Genomic DNA, 12,193 nt, shown 5'->3' on the forward strand with positions numbered 1-12,193 from the left:
CGCTCGCAGTCACGCAGAGTGGAGGAACTCAGCGCACTCACAGAAGCAGCACCGGATAAGTTGTTTGTTCGGGATTGTGCCGTGAACAGTAGGTACGCGTTGCGATCTGTAAAATCGCCTAAGCTATTCGCAGTCTTTCGGGGTGCACGGAAAGATTGCTCACAGAGGAACAGAACTATCCAAGAAATAGTGGTCATCGTCGAGCCTGATCACTACGTCGCGCACTGCAAGCTCGTTGTACGAGCTTGTTTACACTAGGCTTCTTCAATGTTTAGCCGCCATGCTCGCCCGATGAATGTATGTGATGACGCCACCACAGCGTTCCCTCGTGGTATAATGCGAAGCGTACTAGATTACAAATTAGTCGAATACACATTCAGTGTACATCTTGTAAGCTTTAAAATGCTTTTAAACCACGTTAAACTAACTAATAATATTGTATCAAATGCATTTGTTTTATAACTCGCTTGTGCGTGTAATGCACTCGGTGGAACGACAAACAAGTGAAAGAAGGCGCGACCATGCACCGACGGTATGATCACGTGAGCCCCAGTTTGTCGACCGCCCAGAAGGCAACGCCCAAGGAATGATAGCCACCCAGAGTGAATCTAGATAAACCAATGAAACTGGAGGCCTGTCGAAAGATAAACTGTGTGTCGGTACCATTCGTGCTTTCATCTTGGGGTGTCGCCAGAGCTCGTGAAGATCCCGAGTTTCGCCGAACTCGGCGCATCCTGCATAGCACCCCAGGAGCTTGATGAGGGCCGGATAATGTAGCGTTTAAGCATGTCCGCGACGTTTTACTCGATGATTTACCACTCCGCGGACGACACGCGGTATGGTCGGCGGCGTACGATGAAGCTGCCGTCGGTTTCAATGCGATGCATTGCGACGGAAGTGCGGTCGAGAAGCTTTGAGTGCATGTCAAATAAAGATCTCCGTTTTGGAAGCAGCATTAAAAGGTATTCTTCCTGCGAAACAGTGCGAGATCGTCGTCTCTCTCTCTCTCTCTCTTTCTATATATATATATATATATATATATATATATATATATATATATATATATATATATATATAGTCTTTATCTTAGACCATACCGATTTGTTATAAAAAGTAATGAGGGCAGCGAAAGTAGCGCTCTGGCAACCGATTTCATAGGCGAAGTGGACATACTTTGGCACTAATAACGTGAGCTGAAAGAAGACTAACTGCTAAAAATTGATTACTTGTCTTTCTTATTAGTGCTTTGAGACAGTTGTCTAAATGGCATATTTGGGGACAGTGTCATCTTCATGCACACTGTTGCGGCGCTAGGTTACGTCTCGAACCCGGCTCCATATGGTAGCGTGGCGGAGGATTCGGGTTTAAGAAATCAGAAGCTCGGAAGTTGGGAAAACGGAAATAAACAGGTTTACTGGCACTTCAACAAAACTTATTAACATCGTTGAATAGGAAAAACGGAAAAGACTCAAGTGTTTAGCAACGAGCGTCTGGATGAGCGTCGTTTCCATGGCCCAGAGCAGCTTGCTCTCCCTCTGCACCATCATTAAAACACCTTTGTTCCAACCCTCCCTCCTGGCGGTAGCCAATCGCACACAGGTCCCAACCCACCAGGATGACAGCCAATCAAGAAGCACAAACAGCACGGTCGCAGACGGAATATCGGACCGACGGCCCCACCAAGTTCCAGTGGGCGCAAAGGAGGAGAGAGGGTCTGTTAGTGGGAATGAGACAGATCTTTTCCTCCCAGCTGGTCTTCTCCGCTGCTTCTCAGTATAGGGCAGGCACCAGTTTGTGGCGGCTTTCTTACAAGAAACGTCCACGAGCCCTTCGCGTCTTCTCTGTCTCCCGCGGAGTGGCAACTCTTTCGTCCCTTTGTGGCTCTTCTTCTTTGACGAGGGGAGCTCGTTAAGAGAAAATTTGCAGCACCCAGCACCGCGTGGGAACTGTCCTCCGACTATCTTCCCAGCGTGGCTCTCGCATTCAACTCTTGCGCGTGACAAATGGTATGTTGTCTACTACAGTCACAACAACTAGCGCCTCCTCTAGGAAGATGCCAGGCAGGTGCCGTGCTCGCCCATTGTCGCCGGCCGGCCGTGCTGTTGCGAGCTGTGGCCACGCGGTGGCGCCACCCTCTGACACTATCTCGCCCTGCGCTTGGTACGGCTGCTCGCTTGCCGTAGAGTGTTATGCACACTTTTTGCAACAATTAAGGCTGATTGCGGCTTTGTTAACACGCATGATGTTTAAAATGGTGCGCCTTGCATAAACCGTGCCCGGAAAGCATTTGCAGCTGCTATTTGCAGCGCCTTTTCCTACTAAAATTGACTTGATTTTGTGTGTGAGCAATAACGGCAAGAATAAATTATTCAAAACACGTACATTAGTTTCATATAATGTTGCAAATTTATTGCCACATGCTTGCAAATGCATCACAGCTTGAGCACCTTGCGGGACAGGGGTTTTTGCTCAAGATTCTTCGCAACAGAGTTTCTGTCTGTAACCGCCAAAGCATAATTAGCAAATAAAGGTTTCATAAATTTTTTTGCGACCAGTTCGAGCAGCTGCTGCCGGTGGCTTCTGTCCTCGCTGCCACAGGTGAGAATAGGCACATCCATGAGTGTGCTGACACTCCTTTCCACAGAGACTTCCAAAGGCTTTGGGATGGACTTCCTATGGAAAAGTACCGTCTCGGCGAACCTTTTGAGTGCTATCAGAAGCTTCACGAGCTCTTGACTAGGGTAGCATAGCCCACCCCGGTCTTGGTGTGCAATCAGTCCTTGAAGTGGCGTGTATGCTCTTGGTCCTTGCATAAGTTCAATGCATTTTGCACAGGAGAGACTCTCTGTTGCTGCCCGAACAAGGTACCCTCCAACCAGAGCGACACTGGCCACATCAGCTGTTGGAAAGCATAGCCTTGTCGAAAGACAATCTTCTTTCAGTCGATCCCTTGCAAGTTGTAAGAACTTCTCCGCAGTGCCCAAGTCTTTGCGGGTGTTCTGCTGGGTTGTGATGAGTTGCCTCGAAGAGAAAGAAGAAGAACTTTGGACATTACTTCCTTTAGATGCAGCAACAATCCCAGTCTTCAGCATCTTTTCGAGTCCATACAATGCACTCTTTATATCCAGTGCATCATTGCATCCAGCACCTCGGCGCAGAAACCCAAACATTGATTCAATTGGGCCGCTCGACATTTTTCGCGTCAACACAAACTTAAACATGTCTTGCTCTTAATATATAACGGATGCATTCAACATTTGACTTCGTGGTGAACACCAGGGCATGATATGTTTCTTTGCTGAAGAAGTTCTCAGGCCGACTTGCATTCTTGAGGTTTTCCATGTAGCTGAGGAAGTCTGTCTCCAGCCATTCCAGCCTTTCATCATCGACATCTGTGTAATGTCGAGCATCTTCATTGTTGAGGTGGATGTGTTGCTGACAGTTGCTCACATCCATGAGGGTGAACCATTTCTGTATGGTCTTCATAAATGTTACTGTAGGTCCCACTGAGGCAAATTGCAAGTCGCAGGTGTGGCCTGCTTGATCCTTCAAATAGCTGAGTGCTGCTGTAACTGGAGGAGAAAACAACTGCACGGCCGACTTGACATTCATCTTTTCAATGTTTGAAGGATATAGATGCTTCCGTGTTAAGAATCGAATGGGCCTTACCGTTGAATGCTGCTGCATCTTGTAAAGAGTCTTCAGGTGCTTGGAGGACACTTCATGCTTTCCGCCAATGCCTTTAGCTAGAAACTGCGATCTAATGTTTTTAATTATGTGGCTCTGATCGAATGCAAGAAAAATGGCCTTGGAGGGATCTGAAGGGTGTTTGGCCCTTGTCTGTGCAGCGCCGTTGCATAAAATGTCCATAGCTGCAACATTGATTTTGTGATTGTCAGTCACAATCCGAACAACATTGAAGCCAATTTCCTGAGTCTTTTTAATGACATAACTTGTCGTAGCAGCAAGCTGTTCGCCAGTGCACCCCTTGACGAAGAAGTAGCCTGCAGGTATCTTGTACCTCCCATTTAGGCCACACAGCAGGAAACACAGAAGTGAATTTGCCAAGGTACATTTTTCAGACTCTGGAACAAGGTGTTGTAAGTCTGTGCTCATGTCTACGTCACCCACAAATGCATCCCTTTGCTTGTGGTATTCCAACCTTTGCTTGATTCGTACCTCGTCAACCACAAGTCCACATACCTTGGCCTGCGGTGCTTCCAGCATTTGTAGTTCCGTTTCTAAACGGCAGCGGACCAATTCGGTGAAGCCAACTTCTCCTGAAACTGTCCCTATGTATTTCCGGAGGGTATTTCTACATGGCAGACGGAGGAGTCCTTCACCCCTCATGTATTCATAGGACTTAGCAGATAAATTCCTGACCACTATGCAGTGCCTGATTGTAGTCTCCGACCATTGTGGCTTCTTAGCACGGTAGTTTTTGACTTGATCGAGCAGCAATACTGCTCTGGCATTGCCTTGTTGAGCATCATCAACAACTTCCAGGAATGCGCTAACGTGGCACTGCTCGTTGAGCTTTCGAAGCTCTTCTTTGTAGGCATCAACAGTCTTTTTTAAGCCGTCAGTTTTCGCCTTTAACGCACGCTGTTTTTCTCGCCATCTCTTCCTTTCGATGTAATAGCTAGATGAATACTCTTTCTTCGCCTGCGTGCCGCAAGTGCGCCTCGCATACGGTCTGGGCATGACCACTCTGTCGGAGCCGGTAGAAGCATGCTGCTCGAAAGAGTCAGTACTGAGCGTAGTGCTGTCTGTTTCGTTCTCACAGTTGTGTGAAACTACATCAGAGTTTCCTTCAGTCTCTAAGGCTGCTGCAGCCTCATCACTCAAGAAAAAGTTGATAGGAGCACTTGCCTCGCAGTTCGGTGACACAAGTGTTTCGCTCTGAACATTTGAAGCGCTGTTGCTTGTGGGGCTCTTATTCTCTGAATGGTCTCGCTTGCGCTTTCGAATGCTGACGTCGCTTCTTGCGGCCGCCGCAGGCTTCGCCATATAGGACGGGTAACCAGGAAACATGCTCGGCACAACACCGGGCTTTAGCTGCCGCTTCTTGCAGTTTTCCTTGAAATCGGACGCTTTAAATTGCAAACTGCACACGAGAAAGTAGTTCGACGTCGTATTTGGCAACCAGTCCTTCCTCGAAATCGCCTTTAGCCATTGTACACGTGCAGCATTGTCGGCTGGTATTTCGTGAAAAGAAACACCAAGAGGTTTTTCCGCTGACTAGACGCACACAGTGGCACACAACAGTAACGCATGGCTACAGGAGTTCATCCACAACAATGGTCAAAAGTCGTCGATCGTACATCGGCACAAAACAAAGACGCAAAACATTCGCAGCGAACAACGTGCACAGTAGCTCGGGCCGGTCTGGTCGCGTCTGGGGTAGTGTCGGTCGACAGCGCCTCTCGTGGCCGTTTCAAGTGTGTGTGTGAGGGAAACAGGAGAGGGTTCGGCAGGAAGCGTGTCGCTCACGCGACTGGCATCTTCCTAGAGGAGGCGCTGCAACAACATCCACCATTTAAATATCTTGAAGATCACACCTAGTTCGAGATAATCAGCTCAATCGAGGTAATGTTGATATTGAGCCCGCCCAGCTGTGCGCCAGACGGGGAGGTCCCAAAAAGAAGTGTGGGGTGAAGTTTGAATAATAGCATGCAGCGACAAATCCTGACTCGACACACAGCTGCACATACTTGCCAGACGAAGTGTGACGTATCAGAAGCTACCGCGACTGGCCAAGACGTTCGGTTTCAGACTCAGGACCGCCACGAGGCGTTTCGCTCTGATAAGATAACGAAGCCGCCCTTTCTGCGCTCCCACAGCGCTCGGTTTCTATATTGCCCGGATTTACCTTAGAGCGACCCTTTCCTCGAACGGCCAACGTCTACAAGAGAACTTCCACGAACCAGCAAGGCGCAAAAGAGACGGACAAGCGTCCACAATTCCAGGAGGCGGGACAGCCTCCTCCATGCAGCAGGCTTTCTGTACCGGTCACGTGACGTCGACGGAACCAAAGATCCCTCCTCCTTGCAGGAGACTTTCTGTGCCGGTCACGTGACGTCGACGAAAGCAAGATCCCTCCCGCGATTGTAGAGAGCCTATTTAAGGGGCTCCGAAATGTACTTTTTAGATCACTTCATTCTCACCAACCTTTGAATAAACCGTGCAAGTTTCGCACCAGAAATCGTCTCGCCCTTGCTTGGTCCCCATGGTCTACCGGATGCCTGCCGCCCGCCGACAACGCCACGCTACCCAATTGTAACGTCGGTCGAGCTTCAATAGGCAGGCGTCGCTACAACTCGGGAGCAGTACGATACGCTACCCTGGAGTACGCAACAGGCGCCATCTTGTTGTTTCGTGTGGCAGTCTGCTTTTCTTCTGACTCTTTCTCCATACTCTCCTCCGCTGCTTTAATCCTCGCGCTCTGTTCTTTCTTCTCCCGCTGCGCTCCGCGTACGCTTTCATCTTTCGCTGTGCTCGTTCGCTCGGTTACGAGGGTCTATGCCGACGCTCGCCGCACGAACGGTTGTCTAATAAATGCCCTCTAAAGGCGCCCTGTATGTACTGGAGAAAACAGTTTGTTCGGATCACTTAAGGCTTGGGTCCCCTCCAATAAATAAATCTTGGTTACGTGCCCGCAGGTCCCACTTTTATCTGTTACGCTATAACCGGTGATCTTTTCCTTGAAACGAGCTTTCTTAGATGTGTCTACGGCACACAGTCCTCCAGCAGTATTTTCTTTTCTTTTTCCACAACTTGTGAACGTTCTTTAACTACCATTTATTAAGGGTTTTCGGAAACCTAATCATACAGCATGCATTTATTCTTGGAAAGTTTGCTTGCAACGGAGGCCTTAAAGAAATTCAGAAGCTCTTCGGTCAGTTCCCTTATTGGCAATTAGTGATCTTGTGTTTAAAACTGATCCTAATTGTCCGTAATAGTTTGCTGTCTTTCTTTTGCTAGTCAGTAGAAACATGGTACCAAATTATTAGAGGCCGGATGCTTGTGCACTAAAAAATGCTGTTTTAGGCGCCTATAACATGCACTAAAGCTAAAAAAAACTGCATTTTGCCCCGTATAGGCTAAATTAATAAGAACTTCCATTGTGCATCTGATGATAAATTATGATTTTCCAAGGAAAGTGGAAAGCAGTCCGTAAGTCACGGTTTTCTGAAATTCATTTTATTTCCTCATTGAAACAGAATGAGGCAGGTTGAGCAGATTCCAAGATTTACCTGAAAGGCTAGTATGACGAGACACCACGTAACGGTTGTGAAATCAGTGACAACAAGGCACCATCTAAACATTTTCTGGTTTCATCGCTTGCCTTTCTTCACTGAGTATTAGTTTGTATGGAGAAAAGGACCGTTCAACATCCACCGAAGTTAGCGGTACATACTTATACTTCGGAACATTCGATGATCCATCGCCCTCTGGAATTGCAGAATGTTCACTGGTCACAACCTTCGACAGTTCTTTCAGTACGGAAAACACAGGATTTATGTCCGAGACAGATTGAAGTTTCGAACTGACCCTATCAGCAACAGAGCCATTGGGGATGGTGGCGAACCTTTCCTAAACATTCGAAGTGAGCCCCAAACTGAGGGTAAGAGTTGCGCTTGAAATTTGAGTGTGCAGCGCAAAGATATAGGAGATGAATTATGATGATGATATATAAAGTTTTATGGGGCAAGGTCCAATAATGGTCAAAGAGCGCCAAGAAATGGTATGGTGTAGTCAACGGGGTGCTCAATGACAAAAGGTATAGACCTAACATGGCTGTAAGTAGCATGGCTGTAGAGGAAGTAAAATATGCTATATATACATTAAAACTATGACATGGGAGGTGAGCTATGAAAATAAAAAGTATGCTACAAAAGGACATACATTAAACGATGTCAGGACCAGTAGTAATATTGCCTCAGCAGGACCCTTGAGTACAAGGGCCTCCAGGAGGTACGTGCTGTGCAAAGCTGTACTGTCGCAGTAACAGCCTCCGGTGAGAGGATGGGCTACGAACTCCGGGACAGATTACGTGCAATGCATTAGCATCACACAATAAAGAAAAAAAATATTAAGCGTAAAAAATTGGGTCTGTACCAAGGAACATAACTGGATGACCAGGAATATGTTTTCTGTAGGCTAAAGAAAAAAAATTTTTGCATTGAATTTCTGCTTTTTTTACATTCTAGCAAAATAAGGAGGATGGCCAACCTCTCACCACATCTATCACAGATAGGCGGTTGATTGACCGTCAGCCGAAACTTGTGAGTGCCATACGTTTGTCCTATCGTGAGTTGACAGAATAGCACATCAGTCCACCGTGTTTTCGTTGCGGAGGACAGGAATGAACACAAACGACGCCTACACAGCGCCCGTAGACATTGTTTTGGTTCCGTCATGCCCTGCATGTTTGCGCATCACCAACTCAGTTTTCACCCGCCGAGGTTGCTCAGTGGCTATGGTGTTGGGCTGCTGAGCACGACGTCGCGGGATCGAATCCCGGTCACGGCGGCCGCATTTCGATGGGGGCGAAATGCGAAAACACCAGTGTACTTAGATTTAGGTGCATGTTAAAGAACCTCAGGCGGTCGAAATTTCCTTTGGCAGCGGTAGCGGCAGCGAAGTTCACGGGACTCAAACGCTGCACACCTTTTCACGCAGGGCTACTGGAATCTTTCGTGTCCGGCTTGGTGTGGCGGTTCCGATGCCCTGATATCGGTCAAGCAATCTTCAACTGCATCGAGCAAGGCCACCATACGTCAGCCCTCGTATGATTGTGACGCTGCCTGGATCATCGCCTCGCATTGGTCCAACGCCGCAATCTGAGTCTACAAATTGACCGAACAACGTCTCCGTTCTTCACTTGGCAGCGGTAGCGGCAGCGAAGTTCACGGGACTCAAACGCTGCACACCTTTTCACGCAGGGCTACTGGAATCTTTCGTGTCCGGCTTGGTGTGACGGTTCCGATGCCCTGATATCGGTCAAGCAATCTTCAACTGCATCGAGCAAGGCCACCATACGTCAGCCCTCGTATGATTGTGACGCTGCCTGGATCATCGCCTCGCATTGGTCCAACGCCGCAACCTGAGTCTACAAATTGACCGAACAACGTCTCCGTTCTTCACTTGGCAGCGGTAGCGGCAGCGAAGTTCACGGGACTCAAACGCTGCACACCTTTTCACGCAGGTCTGTGCCCAATTCCTGCGTGTTTTCTGGATTTTTTGCCTTTTTGCTGCTGCTGTTGCTGCCACAAGTGTGTTACTGCCTATTTCTGTTGTTGAAGCATGGCGAAAGAGATCAGAGCCCTTTTCGATGAACTGAGGCGTGAAATCCGGGCTGAATTCAAAGACTTCAGAGACACAGTCGAGCGGGATATTCGAAAAGAACTGAGGGAAATTAAGGCCGCTTTGGTTTCCATAAATGCTGATTGTGAAGAAATGAAGGCTGCCAACAAGGAACTTAAGGCGACGAATGCTAAACTAGAGGCACAGTGCGCTGATCTTGTTCAACAGGTGAAAAATCACGAGAGCAGAATGCTACACCTTGAACAATACTCCCGCAATGCGAATGTAGAGCTCAAAGGCATCCCGTACAACGACAGCGAAAACCTCGCTGAAACAGTAATCAAAATTGGAGAAAAAATAGGTGTTGCGCTTGTTGCGGCTGATATCGAGTCTGTTCACAGAGTCCCGACTGCCAACGATCCAACAAAAAAGAATGTAGTGGTCCAGTTCGTGAGGAGGCACAAACGGGATTGCTTTCTCGAGAAAGCGCGTGCTGCTCGGCTGAAGTGTTCAGACCTAGGTTTGGACTCGCAGGCACCATTCTTTGTTAACGAACATTTGTGCCCAGAGCTGAAACGTCTGCTAGGCCAGGCTACTGCATGTAAGCGCGAGGCTGGTTTGAAATACGTTTGGGTACAAAATGGCAAGATTTTCGCCCGGCGCATGGACAATGCACCAAAAATAAAAATTTCGTGCAGTGAGGACGTTGATAAAATGCGTAACCCATTATGAAGGCTGCAAGATCAGAGCACTGTTCTGCGCATTGAGATAACTGTTAAGGGTGGTGCTATGCCACATCTTATCAGGCCGGTCAAATGTGTCAAGGGGACACATAGCTGTTCATTTTCCGATAGTCTAGCGGGAGTAAAGGCAATATGCGCATGCGTTGCTCGCCATACATTTGATCTCTTCGCAGAAGTTGCTGTCTACTTTTTTAATTTCTTTATGTTCTATGTTCTAACTTTTGAACTACTATTCTTTAGTTGGCCCGTTTTCTTTTGTCTGGATGCTTCGTGTGTCTACTTGTACCGTGACATGCGTCAGGATAGATCATGGGTTCATTGGCTGTCACTACTGATGAAACTAGTTGTAAAAGCCATATCCTTCACTTGTCTCTTCCCAACTTCGCAGTATGTTACTTATAAATACAGGTCTTTATTGCAGTGTCATGTATACATAATATTGCGTGTAAATCAAACTGTATGTACTTACATGCTGACCCATACAAACCATCAATGAGTGTATCCTGTATTAGTCCGACCACTCTGATGTCCGATATTGTGAAAAGATGTAAATCACCTTTAACTTTTGTGCATTTGAATATGCAGTCAGCACGTCGAAAATATGACGACTTTTGTATGTTTTTACACGAATTTGGGTTTTCTTTCTCGGTTATAATGCTAACTGAGACATGGTATAATGACCATGACACTATACATTTGGACGGATACAGGGCTGTTTATTTGAATAGGAAATCAAAAAGGGGTGGCGGTGTTTGCATGTTTGTAAACTTGTGTATTAGCTGCGACTACCTAGATGATCTGTCATGGTCCACAGCTGATATTGAAATTATTTGTTCAAAATGCGACAAATTTCTGTATGCTGTGGTGTACAGACCACCTGATGGTAATTTGAGCGAGTTTTTCAAGTATATAGATGCTGTTTTTTCGTATGTTAATGCAAATCAATACACTTTAATTTTAGGAGGTGACTTAAACATCGATATGTTGGTTAAATCCACTAAGCAAAGTGAATTATCTGCAATCCTTGATTCTCATTTTTTGTCGAATATAATAACCACCCCTACACGTATTACTGCCAACAGCGCAACACTTATAGACCTTTTCATTACCAACCTATCACTTGATGCCCTATTTTCTGGTACCATTAATGTGACCCTTAGTGACCATTTGCCCATTTACTTAGTCACTGACACATCTCATACGGCAGAAGACATCACTGCGAAAATAATATATCAGGACATCAACACGGTTGCACTGTCTCAGTTCCGAGATGAACTCGTCATGACTGATTGGAACGAGGTTCTTGCGTGCTCTTCGGCTGATACCGCATATGAGTGTTTCATTGAAATTTTTTCCTCTCTCTATAAACGATGCTTCCCTTACAAAGAAATAACGAAGCCAAAACGCGCACGTAAACCTTGGATAACAATAAGTCACTTAAAAATGATACGTACAAAAAACAAGCTGTACCAGGCGTTCTTGAAAAATCGCGATTTAGATGCGCTAAACATGTTTAAAACTTACAGAAACAGTCTTGCCAAAATATTAAGGCTAGCCAAACGTAATTATTACTTTACTATTTTCGACGGCATCATAGACACCAAACAAATGTGGAAAACCCTAAATACAATTATATTTTCACGTAAACAAGCGCCCCGCGTCAACGAACTTAAAATTGACAAACATGTATTTAAGGGAAAAGCGTTGGCCAATAAATTTAACGACCACTTTAGTTCTTTATCGGACAGTACTCACGATGGGAATGCGTTAAGTTATTTACCCCCGCCAATAACGCCCTCGATATTCATTTGCCCCACAGAACAATCTGAGGTAACTAATGTTTTTATGAAACTTAAAAAAAGTAAAAGCGAAGACATTGACGGCATAAAAATGGAACCGGTTATTTTGTCCTCGATTTATTAGTACCTTGTTTGACCCATATATATAATCTTGTTTTAAACACAGGTCTGTTCCCTCAGCGTATGAAAAAAGCCAAGGTCGCGGTACTTTACAAAGGTGGCGACAAAAACGAAATGAGTAATTACAGACCAATATCGGTATTGCCAGTATTTTCAAAGCCTCTGGAAAAAATTATTTTCACTAGACTTTCAAGATTTTTGGACATGCATTCTGTGATTACA

Source organism: Dermacentor andersoni, chromosome 1 (assembly GCF_023375885.2).
Source record: "Dermacentor andersoni chromosome 1, qqDerAnde1_hic_scaffold, whole genome shotgun sequence".
NCBI lineage: Eukaryota > Metazoa > Arthropoda > Arachnida > Ixodida > Ixodidae > Dermacentor > Dermacentor andersoni.